The sequence below is a fragment of the Pteronotus mesoamericanus genome, unplaced genomic scaffold, assembly GCF_021234165.1.
Source record: "Pteronotus mesoamericanus isolate MK-2021 breed Mesoamerican mustached bat unplaced genomic scaffold, CSHL_Meso_final contig_46, whole genome shotgun sequence".
NCBI classification, from domain to species: domain Eukaryota; kingdom Metazoa; phylum Chordata; class Mammalia; order Chiroptera; family Mormoopidae; genus Pteronotus; species Pteronotus mesoamericanus.
The window spans coordinates 10,448,207-10,465,000 of NW_026555170.1; the positions used below are offsets into that span (position 1 = coordinate 10,448,207).

The 16,794-nt window shown below is 40.0% G+C and overlaps 1 protein-coding gene across 5 annotated transcripts in view; it reads left to right on the forward strand.

The window, feature by feature from the left end:
• NPAS3 (neuronal PAS domain protein 3) overlaps positions 1 to 16,794 on the forward strand; it is an 853,586-nt gene that overhangs the window by 678,716 nt on the left and 158,076 nt on the right. The gene's annotated exons all lie outside the window — the stretch shown is intronic.

The following is a 16,794-nucleotide window of genomic DNA, read 5'->3' on the forward strand; positions in this document are numbered from 1 at the left end:
TCTGAATGTGGTTGTAGCATTAATCAAAATTTCAGATCCCATTGAGCTTGCCCAACTGTTGGCCTTAGTTATTTACATCCACATTGCAGCTCAGGAAATGTATTGAGACTCAAATGTGTTGCATGTGGTTTATCTTTTCGCCAATTATACAAACTTTGTCAAATTGTAAAAGGCTTTGATGTCTCAAGCTGTTTTGTTTTCAGGGTTGAGAGTGAAAATGAAAAGAAAGGAAGTTGCTGTAAGAAACAACTCTGCAGAGAATTTTGTTTTTAATCAGCCAAAACTATGTGGAGTAATTCTATTTGCCTGACTCCGTGCTGGGTACAGTTGGTGAAATTAAAAAAAAAGGGGGGGGGGGTGAAGATAACTGCTCTATTTTGGGACCTAATTTATCTAATTAGGGAGATAAAACATCAAGACCTACACAACACTTAAAGAATAATTTTATAAGCGGCAAGTGCATGGCCAAACTTGGCTGTGAATTCAGAGAGGCAGACTGGAATAGTCAAGGAAGGCTTTATGAGGAAAGTCTGAGCCATCCAAATGTAAACCCAATTTCCTGCTAAAAATACTTATCATAAATAGAAGTGGAGAAATTCAGATCAGCCTACAAAATAGAATGGATGGGGGATGATAGTTTCCAGTAAACCTTCAAATGCGTGTATTGCTATTACCACCACCCTCTAGCCCCATTCTGTCCCTCCTGTGGTAAAGTTGGCAACTCAGTCCAAAATAAACTTGGAGGCATATTTCACTTTTTTTTTTTTTTTACTGTACTCCACATATAATATATAAGCATGTGGCTATGCCTTCAAAATACACCCAAAATCTGACTTCTCACTTCTCCCTCCACCGCCAGCTTCCGCTATGGTCCAAGCCACGTCTGTCTCGGGGTCTCTGTAGTGACCCGTCACTTCCAACCTCTTGCCTCCCCGCCCAGCCACCACAGCGGTCCTGATCGAAAAATAAAACAGATCACGTGACTTTGCATCAAACGCTCCAAGGATTTCCCATCTCAAAGTTGTGAAAAGGCTTTTGAAACCCTTTGTGACCTGCCTCTGCCCCCTCCTCACATACCTTTCACTTCTCTGATCTTTTTCTTGTACTATTTTCCCATCTCTCTCTCCGCACCTGCCCTCCTGCCTCCTTACGAGCGCTGCCCTCTCAGGACCCGTGCACCCGTGTTTCCTCCATACAGGACATTGTTCTCAGGTAGCTACCTGGCTCGTCCCTTTACCTCATCCAAGCCTTTGTTTAAATGCCACGTGCTCCGTGGGGCTTCCGTGACTACCATGTTGTAAATTGCAAACCACCTCCTCCACGCTCCCTGGCAGCCCCAAACCACTTCTCAACTTTACACTTTTTCCATAGTACTTATCACCTCCTGGCACACCATGTAATTTAGTTATTGCTTTTGTTGTCTGTCTTCTACCCTCCTAAGGTCAGGGAACTTTTGGTTCCTTGAAATATGCCATCATCACCTAGAACAGTATGTGGTGCATATTAGAGTCTCAATAATATTTGTGGAATAAATGGATTATGGAGCTAGAATCAAGATCATCACAGCAAATAAGGATGTTCCCTGACGTTGTGTTGCCTTTTGGTTTAGGTCACAAATTTCTAACCTGGGATCCAGGGGAGGACTTGGGGAACTTGTGAATCCCTGAAATTGATATAAAATATGTGTTCATCTATTTTTTTATGATTGGAGGTAAGGCTTTATAGCTTTATGAGATTATCAAGCATCCCTGAGACAGAAAATACGGAGAATCACTGGTTCAGAATATCCCAAAACACTTTAGAAATATATAGATTTTCAAAAATTTTATTAGAGTATTGATCATCTTATTTTAAACATAAGAAAGAGAATAAACAAAAAATCTAAAGTTGTATTTTCACAAATCCAAAGCAATCATAATTTGGTTAATTATATCATTGTTAGTTTGAATGAAGGGACCAGGTATCAAAACCATCAGCCTAGCAGATCCCCATAGAGAAATCCCACTGAATTCTATCAGTGTTAGTACATGTGGTTTATATACATTCTTGTCAGTGTGTCCCCTTGGAACTACTTTCTGCCTATTTCATGCACAGAATAGGTATTTAATTGTTTATTAAAGTAATATTGAATGACTAGAGTCACAACTTGGATAACTACCTGTGGTATTACATTAAATCAGTGGTAAAATCCATATTGTTTGATTTCCAATCTAGTATGTTTTTCATTTGACTGTGTTGGGTCTATCTTAGTGCAAGATGACCTTTTATATAATTAGAAACATAAATAATGTACGAAGAACTCTTGTGTTGTAATCTTCGTCTTATTATGGGTCTAATTGGTGACCTTGGCACTTGCTCTGCCTTGATTATTTCAATTTTAAAATGGGAATAATGTAATTATCTTGTTGGTTTTGAATAATTAAAATTGTACAATGTAAATCAGGCTAAATTGTCCCAATCATCGCCATCTTGTTTTAAATTCTGAGCATAAAATTGTAGGCATAAACATGAGATAGGAGACCACTTTCCAGAGTAGCCAACAGATGGAAGGTTCTGATACAGTAGGGAAAAGTCTTTCCTTTACTGTAACAACAGGAGAGCTGCTACCAGGTCCACTTGTGGCAAGTGAGGGTGAATCCCTAAAAAAACAGCTGTCGGGGAATTGGGGCTGATGAAAGACACAGTAGCGGATTAATGAAATTCTCCGTACTGGCTTTTTTGGGGTGTACAACCTCTATCCAGCGGGGTAGGTAACAAAGCAAGCAGGTGTTAGGACAGGCTTTGCCTGAAGATACTAGATCTTGATACCTGGCATTATTCCAAAGGCAAGATAAAAATAAGCTGTTAGATATGTTGTCAAAGAGATTGATGATATAAACTATTTTGAAATTTTCTCTGATTAATTATATAGGCAAATCATTGTTCACCAAAGGCAGTGCTCTGAGCTGGGGGACCAGACATTAACACTACTATCTCCAAATGATAATATTGTGGGTATAAAGAATGGGAAATAATAAAGCAAAGTGGCCATTAATGATTTTTTAATCCATCAAAACTTGAAAGGCTATTAGAATCATTTATACAAGTAAACTTTCTTTTCACACTTTATCTTTCATTTCTGGGATTATGGATTTGTTAGAGAATGATGGGCTCTTAAATGTTTAATCAAGAATAAAACAGATTCTTCAAAGAAAAATGAAATGGCCAAGATCACTTGGTTGGGTACTGGCAGAGCTAAACTACTCTCCAGAAATTCTACTTCGAGCTGTTTCCTGCTTGTATTTATATGTTTATATCAGGGTCTTTCTGGCAGTTCTTTATCCATATCCTTTGTGCATGTGTGTGGGTGTGTGTGTAAGAGGAGAGAGAGTTGGGGAAGGGGTGAAAGAGAGAAGGAGCATATAAATGAATCTACAATCATCCAAGTATATTAAAATTTCTTATTTATCTTACTGAAAGTAATAGTTGTAGAGAGTTTACTTTTGGAGGGGGAACTGTATAAAGTTATAATATTGAGTTCCTGAATCGTTTGCTGTGTTTCCCAAAATTTGCCTTCCTTTTTCAGATAGGTATATAATCTCAAATGTTGAATAAATGAAAAGCAGTGCTTCTTGTGTAAGTTTTTACACAAGATAGAAATTCTCCAGCAATGTATGCCTCCCACTGTGTTTGAGGCAATTAATACTTAAACACCTTTAGCAATATTCCCTAGGATGATTATTAAACATAGACTATTGGGCCATCATTAACTTGGTTGGGAAAGAGAATCAAGGAATTACAGAATGAAAACTGCATTCAATGTTTGCCCTACCCTTCATTATGACTAGTGATGATTTCATTCAATAAATAAATATTTGTTAATATACTTATTAACAAATACTTATTGAAAAACTACTATGTTATAGGTAACATTCTAGATGCTGAGGGTAGACCAGGGAACAAAGCAAAGCCTTCTGCCTTCATGAAGTTTATACTCCAGTGGAAGGCAATAGATAAGAAACAGAAAATACAGTCAAGCAACCTGTGAAAATAGAATCTTCCTCTTTTCCTTAAATCCTTTACCATAAAATTTCTCTAACAAGTTGGGTTATGAAACTAATGAGAAAACCAGTTAGCCATTTCTCATTTTTAAATGTTCAGAAAGACTCTCATTAGCTATGAAGAGCTGGTTGGTTATAAGCATTCAAGAGGTATATACCTTCGATTTTTAATAGCATATTTAGAATTCCTGGATCTATCACAACGACCGTCTCCAATGGACATTCAGTTCATCAGATATTCGGTATGCCAGAACGCAGGTTGGAGAACTGTGAAGGAAATTTAAAGTCAATGAAAACTGGAGCATGCGGGGGCTTCAGGGAGCACAAAGATAATTGTGGATCAATTGTGCCAGACAATCTGAAGCAACTTAAGACTGCCGTCAGTATTTTAATTGTTTCTGCTGCAGAGTTTGAAAGAGCATTTAGTTCCATGAATGATGTGTTAACACCTACTTGCAATGCTATGCCCATTAGTTGCGTATAATCTTTGTCTTTTTATTAAGCTGGTTGGTCCACTGTTCCACATGCTTAAGCCTCAAGATTATGTCAAGAAGTGGCTTGTAAGTGTCAGCTTGAGAGCTGGAAATTGTGGAAATGTGACAAGAAGCTCTCCAACTCTTCTGTCTTAACTTTTATTTAATTTGAAGAGTCTGAACTGTTCCCCTTCCTTAAGCCTGGGCTCCTGGGTATTGAGAGAGTAAAAAACTGTACAGCTTTTTTATGTAACAAAATGGGATAAAACAAGATCATGTCAGTACTTAGGTAACTTTTTCACTTTTGGAAAAATCAATAATACCTCCTCTTCCAGCACTCAGTGCATAGTTGATGGAAAACCATATGCATTTCTCTAAGGAATTATTAAGGACCCCCTTGAGTCTAGCAGCTCTGTGTCAAGAAGGAATATGCATTGGAGAAATGGGAAGTAATGGGGGTCATCATCAAAATCGGCCTTTCACATTAGACTCTGTGACGAGAGCTCAGCCATCTCCAACTTTGATGCTTGCACTGTAAACCGAATTTATTTTGAATCCCTGGGCATCCTTTCCTATAATGTGTATATGAACTTGGAAAACTTACAGATTGAAGAATCGAATGCATTTGTCTTATGATGATAGCAATGGGACTTGTACTCCTTAATAGTTTGTTTTTAAACACATTCTCTCTTGTTTCTCATATACTCCCATTTTCTCCAGAGGGAAGATTCTGAGAAACTCACCATTTAATTATTTTTACTTCTTGTCCAAAATTTAAAAGAGACAACATTTCAGACATAGTATCTTCTCTCTGTTGGCTCCATAGCCTTTTAGTTTTTGTTTTGGGGGATTTTTTTTTTTCAGCGTTCACACCTTTTTTGTTCCCGCAATAAACCTGCAAACCTACATCATGGGAGTCAGTAGCTTGTGACTTTCAACAACAGGCATTCAAATTCAAGTGATGATAGATAGCTCATGATTAAAATATCTCTCTTTTCTTTGTGCAATGAGCCAGCATGATTCTTTGAGAGCATTTAAACTCTAATGCTATCATACTTCAACATTCTTCTCCAGAAACCTTCACATTCACAATTTCTCAAGAGAGGGCATTAGCTGTCCAGATTCTCCTTGGTGCTATCATGTTCAGCCATAACCTTGAACTGTGCCTGGCCTTTCTTTACTCTCTTCCAGCACATACTTCTGAAGTTACTATTTATTTTCTCCCTCCACATGCGTATCCACAGAGAGAAGGCACCACAGAGACCATTACCAATTTTAAGTTTAAATATCTTTCACTTGAAAGTCTGAAGGATTTTCATCTGATTAGTACAGATAATTTGGGGGGTCTCTTTTGCACAACTTGGGGAGAAACTGTCTTCTTGATGATCAGTTGCTCAGAGTAAAGGAAGAAATGAGCATTTCAGTTATTGAATATTTAATTCTGGACAGCAGTTTAATCAGGACTGGGATTTGGGCAATGGCTCCAGCCCCCTCCCCCCCAACTTAGTACAGTTTCAGTTCTTAGTGTTCCTTAATTATCCCACTGAGATGTTTGAGAAGCAACTAGTAGTAAATGAACTTGGCAAATCAGCTATTAACCAAGTAATGAAATACAAATACATATGTTTGACAATTCTGCAGGGAAAATTTTTAAGCCAGGATTCTCAATGGATTGTATTGGCCAAGAGAGGAAAAAAACAGGTGTTGTTATCAAACCATATCTACAAACAATTTGACAGGAGTTTTAAAATAATGCACAGACTTTCCTGCCATGAATTCCAAACATGCCAATTAACCTATGGAGAATCCTGATTGTCAAATAATGAATCAATATACACCCCACAGGATGGTGAAGGGAGGGCTCACTGTGACGTAGGGATAAATATTCAAGGCTTTCTCCCAAACAGTATATCTAAGGATGCATATCAACCTCACATCTAACCTTAAACAAAGCAGAGATCAGCTCTACTGAGAAAATTGATTTTATTCAACAGTAAGGCAAGGGAAATTAGTAAATTCAATATTTGTAGAAAGAAAATAAGCGAAGCCAGCTATTCCTGGTGGTCTGAGACTGTTCTTTGTTTGGGTAATTATGCCTTTGTGTTTTAGGGCTCTTGTTTACATTTTCAGAAGGGCTTGAAATAGTTCATGCATCAAGCAGCCCCCCTGAGCATCCAGGTTCTTCCACTGTGCAACAATAAAGTTGTCCCTGGACCAATACAAATTGGAGATGAATTGCAACTGTATAGAAAGAGCTGTTTTACTTCCTTCATTGTTTGGAGCTTCTTTAGAGCTGAGTCACAAACTAGTGATCTCCACTGCAGCCAAGTCCTTGGTGTGATAGTATCTCCTTGTAGTGAAGCCCACATTTACATAATGTATAGTGTAAAATACCGCGGAGTTCAAGAATAGAACTACGAAAGATACTTTTAACTCCGTTTCTGTGCACCTGCGTAATAAGTCACAGGCAGAACAGGATGAATTTACTAATGTTTGCTATTGGATGGTAAGCCATTCTAAAGCTATGAAAGCCTTCAAAACCCCATAGGTCTCCATTTTGCCATTAGCCGTACCAGTTTAAACAGTCTGCTGCAAGAAATATTGACAGGTCAAGTACAGCTGGGAAGAGCACGTGTCCCAGTGGCCTTTACACTGACAGTTTCTCCCACATTAAAGAGTTAACTAGCAGCCAACCAGCTCGAAGTGGGAGCTAATGAATGAAATGGAGATTGATATAGACTCTCTTTGGAGGTGCATCGATCTGTGTCTTGTGAACTCAGCTTAGGAATTCTGCAGGCAGCATTGCCTGAGTAACCCTGGCATGGTGCCCATTAGCAAATAACTCTTTTAATGTTGGTCTTCAATTGATATATTTATTGTATTGCATATTGCAGTGACCCTTCCCTCCACTGCCTTTGTATTTGATGGTTGTGATATCAAGCTAAGGGAGAGCTCAACAGGATGCATTTGAGTTTGGACAGCATCGATGAAATATTTCATTAATTGCATTCTTCATTTGCATGTGATGTATCAAAAAGGAGTTTCTGGGATACTGAATCCTCTTTCTTGCTACCCCAGCTAGCAACAATGAGTCTAATTATGATTTTAGATCTTGTAATAGGCACTATCTCTAATGAAGATATCACAATGAAAATAGGATTTAAAATAGTAAGAACTGGTTAGTCTGCAGTCTCCAATTAAGACAGAGTCTGTGTAACTGATAGCTAGCAAAAGGAAGTAAGGGTAATGCCTGGTTAAAGAAACAGACGGTGACCTCCTGGGCGTTGGCCAAGTCCGTTTGGATTTCTGTATGTCACCTTTACCTGTGCCTGAGTGAGTCATTTTCACTTAGCAGTGGTTCTCAAAGTCTGATATTCGTAAGAATCACCTGGGGAACTTGTGATTCAGGAGATCTGGATTAGAACCCGGGAATATGCATTTTGATACTGTGTTTTAATTAAAGCAGGTAGTCTTAAGACTCTATTTTTTTCACTGTTGATGTAACACATTAGAAACAAAAGAATTAAGAAGCACTCAGAAGATACCGTGTCAAAAATGTGAATTGCTAAAAAGTTAGCCTAAATATTCAGAGTCCCTCTTATCTATGGCCCCCAGTGGATGCCTCAAACCACAGATAGCACAGAACTCTACATATACTATGTTTTTTCCTGTACACTATAAAGTTTAACTTATGAAGTAGACACAATAAGAAATTAACAATAACTAACAATGAAATGGAACAATTATAACAATGCAGTCTAATAAAGTTACGTGAACATGGTCACTCTCAAAATAAAATATCTTATTGCCCTGTACTTACCCTTCTTCTCCTCATGAGGAAGTGAGATGATAAAATGGTTGGAAGATGAGATGACATGAGGCGAATGACTTAGGCATTGTCACGTAGCATTGGGCTGCTTTTAGGGTTACTCGAACATAAGCGCTGCAGCACCCCGACAGCTGGTCTGATTACTGAGATGGCTACTAAGTGACTGATGGGCGGGCAGTGTATACAGACTGGGCATGTCGGGTGCAGGTTCCAGGCAGGAGGGAGAGCAATGAAAGAGCTTATCATGCTACATTAGAACAGCGTACAACTTAATACTTATGAATTATTTATTTCTGGAATTTTCCATTTACTATTTTTGTACAGAGGTAGACCTCGAGTAAGTGAAACCATGGATAAGGGGGGACTACTGTATGTCTAGGAAATTGCAATATCCCTCACAGCAGTTTCACTTCAGCAAACTCTTCTATCTCTGGAAATCCGGTGGCTCCTCTCCCTGGGGCTGGGCTCTGTTTGCCATCATTTCCGCAGAGTCTGTGGTTCGGACCTCTCCATGGATCAAGGACCCAAGTCCAACTCCTAATGCGTAAGGATCTCTGCTGTAAGGGCCACAGCCCCTCACTTCCGCCTTTCTCAACGGCTTGACTTCCCATGCATTCATACAGAGAGGGAAGTACCTTTTTCTTTACCACTCATGCTTGAAGATACTTCAATGTCCTGGGTTGAAATTACTGTTAATATGCTAAACTAATAAGCTAAAAACTGTCCTAGAGAGATGACCTAGGTAAGCCAAGTATCTCCTTTTATAGGGAAAGATCTGGAGTCCATGAATTGGGCAGCTTGCAGCCCAGTCAGAACTGAGCCCAAGCCTCCTTCATCCCTTCTCGACAGCTCAAGCCGATTGGAGACTATTTAGCTTAATGTCTGGAACACAAACTTATTTCAAAGAAATCCACTGCCAATCATCACTGTCACTGAAATTACTGGTTAGTAGCATAACCACGATCATCCAGAGAAAAAAGTGTATCATCTCTGGTCCTATTCAAGCCAGCTTAGTTGCCAGAGAACTTAAAGGAACGTTACAGAGCCTGAGATTTCAAATGCAGTTTATTTCCTGCCAAAACACTAGTAAGTCAGGTCAAAAGAACAAAATGGTGTGGTTTTTTGAGGGGACCTATGCACGTTACTAAGCACTTGTGCTACTAACATTAAATACGTGGTGTTTCTAAAATGTCAACAGAGCGTGCTATGGGCTGAATATGTGTGCCACCCCCCAAATTCACACATTGAAGCCTTAATCCCCAATGTGATATATTTGGAGGTGGGGCTTTTGGGAGGTGACTAGCATATGAGGGTAGAGCCATAATGACTGAAGAGATGTAAGGAAGATCTCTCTCTGTATGTGAGGATACAGCAAGAAGGTGGATATCTGCAAACTAGGTTTCACCAGACACTGACCCTGCTGGTACCTTGTCCTTAGATTTCCCAACCTCCAGACCAAGAAACAAATGTGGCTTATATAACAGTCTATGGTAATTTGTTATAGCAGCCTAAGCCAAGGCCGTACACGTAATAAGTGCATATAATAAGGGCAATAGCTGTGGGCATTGGGGAGCAGCTAACCTTAAGGAGGGAATTTGGACAAAAGGAACAAATTTGCTGTCCCTGGAGATTCAGCATTCTGTGAGGGCCCCGGCATGGACAGTGACAATGCGCACAGGGGACAGTGTGTCAACCAGAGAATTTTGAAGTTTGTATTTCCTGGGAGTTTGTGATATGTGGAGGCTAAGTCAGGGGGAGATGCCTTCCTCCAAGTTAATGAGTTCAAGAGGAGGAACGGATTTGGTGGTGTGAAGAGGAAAAAGCAAGGAAGATTTGATTCACTGCACTTTGGACAAATTCCATTTCAGAGGCCTGGGGTGGTGGGGGCGGGGGACACTGCGATAGAAATGTACCAGAAGGATCTGCAGGTCAGGGGTGGTGGGCGTCCAAGGCAGTGAATCATCAGAGTGGCTGGTGGCTCAGCCACGGGCATTGAAAAGATCGCCTAAGGCTCTAGATCTCAAAGTGCGGTCCCAGGTGGGCAATATCAGCAATCGCCTGGAAGGTGTTTTTCTTAATGCAAATTAAGTCTTAGGCCCCACCCCAGACTTAACTGAATTAGAATTTCTGGGGTCGAGGCCCAGCAGGTGAGTCCACCCCTCCAGGGTTTTCTGGTATATGCTCAAGTTTGAGAAGTACTGGTTTAAGGAAAATGCAGCATGAGAACAGTTACGGAGCTGGTGGAGAAAGGGGAAGCACGTGCAAAATTTTAAAGAAGTGAACAGGGGGATCAGAAGCCACGGGTTAAATCAAGGGCCATCTTTTCAGAAGGAGGAGTCGTCAGGAAAGGTAAATGCAGCAGAGGGGAGGTAGGAAGAGGCCTGTGACACGCCCATCAGATCACACAATTCACAGGTTATTGAGGGTTTGGCCAGAGCAATTTCAGAGTGGGCCCCAAGGAGGCCCGCGGAGCCGGAGCCGTGCTAGCAGAACGGAGTGTGAGGAAGTGGAGATAAGGAGCTTAGATTACTTTTTCAACAAGCTTAGCTGGGAAGAAAAAAAAGGGAGAGAGAAGGACGGGAGAATTGTAGATTGGCTAAGAGGTGTCTTTTCAGACATGAAAGCCTCGGGTTGGCTTATGAACCCCGGGGAAGAAGCCAGGGAGGGGCAGAGGCCGCAGACATGGAGGCTCCAGAGCAGAGTCTCGCCCTGGATGGTGCAGTGACCTCCCAGCTGGTTTCCCCTTCCCCGGGCTCTCTCGGCCCCAATTTAAAAGTTTAATCAGATCCTTCCTTTAATTATTTGACAGCACCAGCATCACCTAATATCAGATGTAGCCACATAGCCCAGGTTTAACACCCTGTATGAGGCATCGAACTGCCTCTGTCCCTTACAGACGCCCTCCCGCCCTGGACCTGTCTGGTTCTAGGCCTCTCTGTCACTTTATGCACATACCCCCTCAGCCAGCTGGGACAATTCCTTCTGATCCTTCAACATCACCTTCCCTGTGAAACTTCCCCTCCTCCCCTAGGCAGCACTAGCTGATTCTCCCAGCCATTGGCCCCTGTGCATCCATCGCTCCATCACAAGCCTCCTACTGCATTATAACTATGTTTTCGTGTTTCTTCTCCTGGACTGGAAACCCCTGGACTAGAACCACAGCTGGGCCCCCTGAATTTTTATTCCACAGCCCTCCCTGTGTTTACCCATAATAGGTGCTCCCTGGATGCTTATGAAATGGGTGAATGGATACTTTTATGAAGGACCACACACTCAGTTTCAACACTACAAGTTCGCTCTAGAATCAGCATTATTTGCTTGCCTGAAGTCTCTAGATTTTTCTGAACACGGATTAGAAGGTGTGCACATTGTAGCAGCCTGCTTTCTAGGATGAAGGGTTTCCTACAGTGTGGGCTTCCTTACTTGAGCTGCAGTTTCCTGTTGTCCACATTGCTCACAGTGGCGTATGAGGCCCTTTCCAAAGCTGCAGCTACCCTGTCATCCAGTCACTGAGTTTAAGGGTATTTGTTAGCCCAGGAGTGTTTCTATGGAAGTTTAGGTTATAAACTTCCAGTTTATAAGACTCCAGTAGCCACCACCAGGAGACCATAGAGCACGGGCAGCTTCTCCGTGCACCATGGCGGCCCGGCTGTCTGAGGCAGGTTCCGAAGCTCTCACCACGTAGGCAGCCCTCCTCAGAACCACACGGTTGGGGAGTTCAGAATCACATTGCCCAGCCCACCAGGCCCCTCAGTTGCCAACTTCAAAACCAGACACCACTGTTAAACCCTAAAAATGAAAATCTCCTCATCAGTTAGGAAAGTGCCAGCATCTTCCTTTCCCTCCTGCTACCAGACTATCAGCAGGAGGAGAACATGCATGGATCTCGCACACACGCACACACGCACACACACTGAGTACCTGTAGGTTTAAAGATTAAAAAGATCCATCTATTTGTTCTTCTTCCGCTAGAACTGTTACATCTGTCTTTGCTTTCCTTCATCATAAGTGTAGACAGAGACATTTTATTTTTTCATGGACAAAAATAATCATCTTTTTATTACAGGCTTGAGAAAAGCATCTCTCTAAGTAGTGGTGAAATACACTATTTTTAAAATATTTTCTTTGGGGTCACTTTTTATACTGGCAGTAAAAAAATGAGTTAATAATTTTTCAAAAATACTGAGAAGTGAATCTTCCTTGAAAATTAGTCAGGAATCTATAATTAACACTGAAGTTTTCTTCAATATTGAAATCTCTCATAAAAAAAATACAAAGCACTCATTCTAGCATGCCATTTCTAACTTAACAATAAAGATAATCCAGTAATCATTTCCAGTTTGCTGGATTCAAGTAGTATATTTAGAAAGTATACATGAGTTTAGATTTAACCCATTTGTAGAATCAGTTATAACTAATTTTTTTCCATATGTGATGCTGAAGAAGTGATCAGAAGAAACTTTTCCACATGCAAAGTATCAGCATTGTTCACTACTTTAAAGAATTCTCAAGTTTATAAGGCACTGCTTTTTCATCAAGTAAAAAATGGATTATACATCGTTCAGGAAACAGAAAAAAATTATAAGGAGATTTTGCCTATTGAATGTAATGGATTGTCAGGAACCCTTGACATTATTCTACAGGCAAGGCCACATAAAATCAATACATCTTAGGCAAGGTTTAATTTATTTGTAGGTTCTTACAACAAATGACTTAACTTTTTTGTTTGCCGTTTTTCTTTTTCCCTTTTGCACTCATGAGTAACTATGGTTTTTATCCATCTAGTTGTTAAGCACAAAACAAGATGATCGTATCATTATTACTGTATATTTTTTAAGGAGGGTGATTGCAAAGCATGAAGAAACACAAGAATCTAGAAGCTGTGCTAAATGGATGGTTCTGAAACATGGATGGGCCTTCTGCCCAGCTGCCTAAGGAGCAAAATACCACCAATGAGGTGGGCCTTACCCCAAACCATAGACTGTTTTTTCTCGTGCATCAGTCTCCAATGAAGAGATTTCCCCCCAGTCTGTGAGTTCCTGAAGGGTTGGTGGCTTATGTGAAAGGAAGATGCTTCAAAACATGTACTCTGTAAAGGGAAGGACTAGAGATTACAAAACTTTGACAGTTTTGATCTTACGTTGGTATGTAGCCTATCAAAGAATTTATAGTGAAAAGTATTAGACCTGTCAGCATGCCAGGCACCAGCAACTATTTGTAGTCAGTCTAATGAAAAACTTCCTTTTTATATATTTTGGAAATGTCTCTTTTTGGTGTTATATTCATATTGAAGACAAAATAGAATTAGTTTATGCTCCTGGTCAAACAGACATAATAGGCTGCCAGTCCTTCCCCTGCTTCTCCCCAGCCATGACCCTGTGAGGAGGACCCCCTAGAGGCAGCAGCAAGCTGGGCTGGGAGCCAGTTTCTCTACTTGCTGTCTATGTGATGTTGGGTGAAAACTTATTCTCTCTCTCCTTAGTCTCCTCATCTGAAAAATGCAGAAGATAATATCACCAGCCATAGAGTGCTATTTGATGGATTAAATTTTGACTGTGTAGTATATGGTGGACACATATAAGGCATGGTAAACAGTAAGTGCTCAGCAGACATGGGCGCTTATCATTTCTCAGTTAGAACTTTGCAACTGGTAGGGGCCACACCATTGCTTGGGTCCTTGAGTAAAGACTTTGAGCCCAGAACTAGAAATGTCCGGGCTCAAAGGAGGAAGCTGAAGCTGTGCAACTGTTAGAGCAAGCATTTCAAAGCAATTCTTTACAGTGGTAATGGATGTGGCAAATGTGTGGATTTTGTTAGGATTTCTTCTGACAGCCATGAACACAGATATATTTTAAAGTAATGTAACTGTCCTAAATCTCGAGCAGGGAATACAATGACTTCTAGTATTATTTTTCACTTCTCCAGTGACACTCTGAAAGTTATATTTGATAAATTCCTTAGAAGTTATTTGACTTAGAAAAGGCCCTGTACCATTTAACCTTGGTTTTGTTCTATTCAGACCTGTGTCCAAGGCCCATCTAATGTAATACATCACAGAGGTTAATGCGCCGAAGTCTTCCCAGAGCATGAGTCCCTAGACCACTTTTTAGGAAAAACCCCCTTAGAGTGAGGCTTTTGAAACACTGGTAATTATTACCATTATAGGTTTAAAAGAATCCCTTTAAACCCATTTATCCTCAGTAGCAAATAATGTAATGGTCCAGTGCATCAAGAAATCAGCAAAAGTGGATAAATATACATACTCCTCATTGGCATAGCCAATCTCAAGAGATGTAAGCTGGAGACAAATGTCAAATATCAGGAATTGTGCTACTCTTAGAAGCTATTAGTTTTGCTTTATATTCATGATCGCTGATACTGCCAAGGGTAAAACAGTCTGGAGGGGGAGGGGGTTGTCTAGGGTATGTTTTTTGTTTGTTTGTTTTTAAAAAGAAAGTTGTAATTTACTTAGCTTTTCTTGAAACTCTAAGGACTTTTGGTAGTTTACATAGCGTGGCTCCTAGGATGGAGTTTAAACTAAAGGCATGATGGCAGATTTAACGTCAGTAGATATATGCTCTCCTTTTTTTTCCTGTTCAAAAGTATAAACTTTTCTTTCTGAGTTTAGGTACAACAAGGCCAGTGTTCATCTGTCCCCAAACTACGTTGCCCTGCTCCAACATAGTCTTCCATCGCCACCAGATCAGTGTGGGAGCAAGAGGGAGAAGAGGGTAAAGGGGGGATCAATGGTGATGAAAGGAGACTTGGAGGGGGTGGTGAAAGCACAATACAATATACAAAAAAAAGGGGATGTGTTATAGAATTGTACACCTGAAACCTATATAATTTTATTAACCAGTGTCACCCCAATAAAGTCAATAAAAATTTTAAAAATAACTTTTGGTGTTCATTTCCAATAATTATCCTTTTAAAATCTGCTCTTTTACATGATCTCCCAAAACTGCTGCCAAATAGGCAATTTGAAGAGAGAAGTAGGAGTACCTGACTTGACCACGTTCTCTTAGGGATTCAGTGATGAAATATAAACTGAGGCACAGGTGTTCCTTCTACTATATTGTCTTACTGTTTCATTGTATTCTCAAATTGCCTCTATAATTTTTGCAAACACAACTCTTGTTTGATGACCTGCCTTGCTTCCCAGGGAAGATGGTATTCATTGAACCTGTCTTTCAGGAAAAACAGATTTAGGCACTGAATGTAAATCACGTCCTCCCCATCAGGCGAGTGGCTGGTGATATTCTCCTGGAAGATCTATTCAGAGGCTACCTACTGATCATCTCTGCCATATGTTCTGACATTTCCTAGACTTTTTATTCATCTAATGACATAGCTTAAAGAATATCTCAGAAATATGGTTAAAATGCTCATTTTTTAAAATAACACTCAATATTCTTACATTTAAGAAATAGTTCCCAAGAGAAAAAAAAAGCTCATAAAAATATTTATAACCTCATTTGATGTCAAACATATTTTGTCAGTAAATTGGTCGTAAAAAATTAATCTTCTGATGAAGGGAATTTTATCATTCATTCATTTATTTAATGAGCAGTAGCAGGGACCTACCAAGTTTTAAAAAAGAAAAAAAAACAAAACAAAAATACTTTGGGCTTGGTGAGGGAGAGGGAAGGGTTATCACAGGAATAACATGAAAAGCAAAGTTCCTGGTTTCTGTAAGTTGAAAATCTAGTTGTACAAATATTCAAACATGAACCAGCCAAATTTTGTAAATAAATATATATATGTGGAGAAAATTCCTGGAAAGGAATGTATCGGAAGGTTATTAGTGTGGTTCTTTGTAGGTGGTAGAGTAAGTGGTTTTTAGTATCCTCTTATAATTTACTATAGTTTCTGAATTTTCTAAACTAAACCTATATTTCTTTAATAACCAGGAAAAATAAAAATTCTTGAAGATCCCTTTAAAATGACATCTTTATAAGCATGGGTTTGATAGCTTTTCTTGCAAAATGTTATCACACACTTTTTCTTAGTTTTCATTCTCACATCTGATCTGCTACCATGGAACACCAATGATTTGAGCTGCAAGAGACCTTTGCTGGCTATTCCTGCAGAAATGAGGGAGGCCCACGGTTCCTAAGACTGCGCATTTCCTTGCTGTAATGTCTATGCCTTCAGTAGCTTTATTTTTAGGCAAATGTATGTTAAATAAAATAGCATAGCCAGTAACTTCATCATTGATCTGTGCACCTTAACCCTTGATAGACTAGTCAGTCTCCTCACACAACTGTCCAGAGGACTTTGTAGCTTAGCATATCTGTCAAAGGAACTATGGATTTTATCTATAACATGACTGCCCCATACCTATTCCTGTGTTTTCCCCTAAAGGGCGAGTCCTTTGACTGTGTCTCAGCTTATCACCAAGGTAGGAATAGTTCTGACTCATTTTTAACTCTAGTCCTTGTACCTTTCTCCT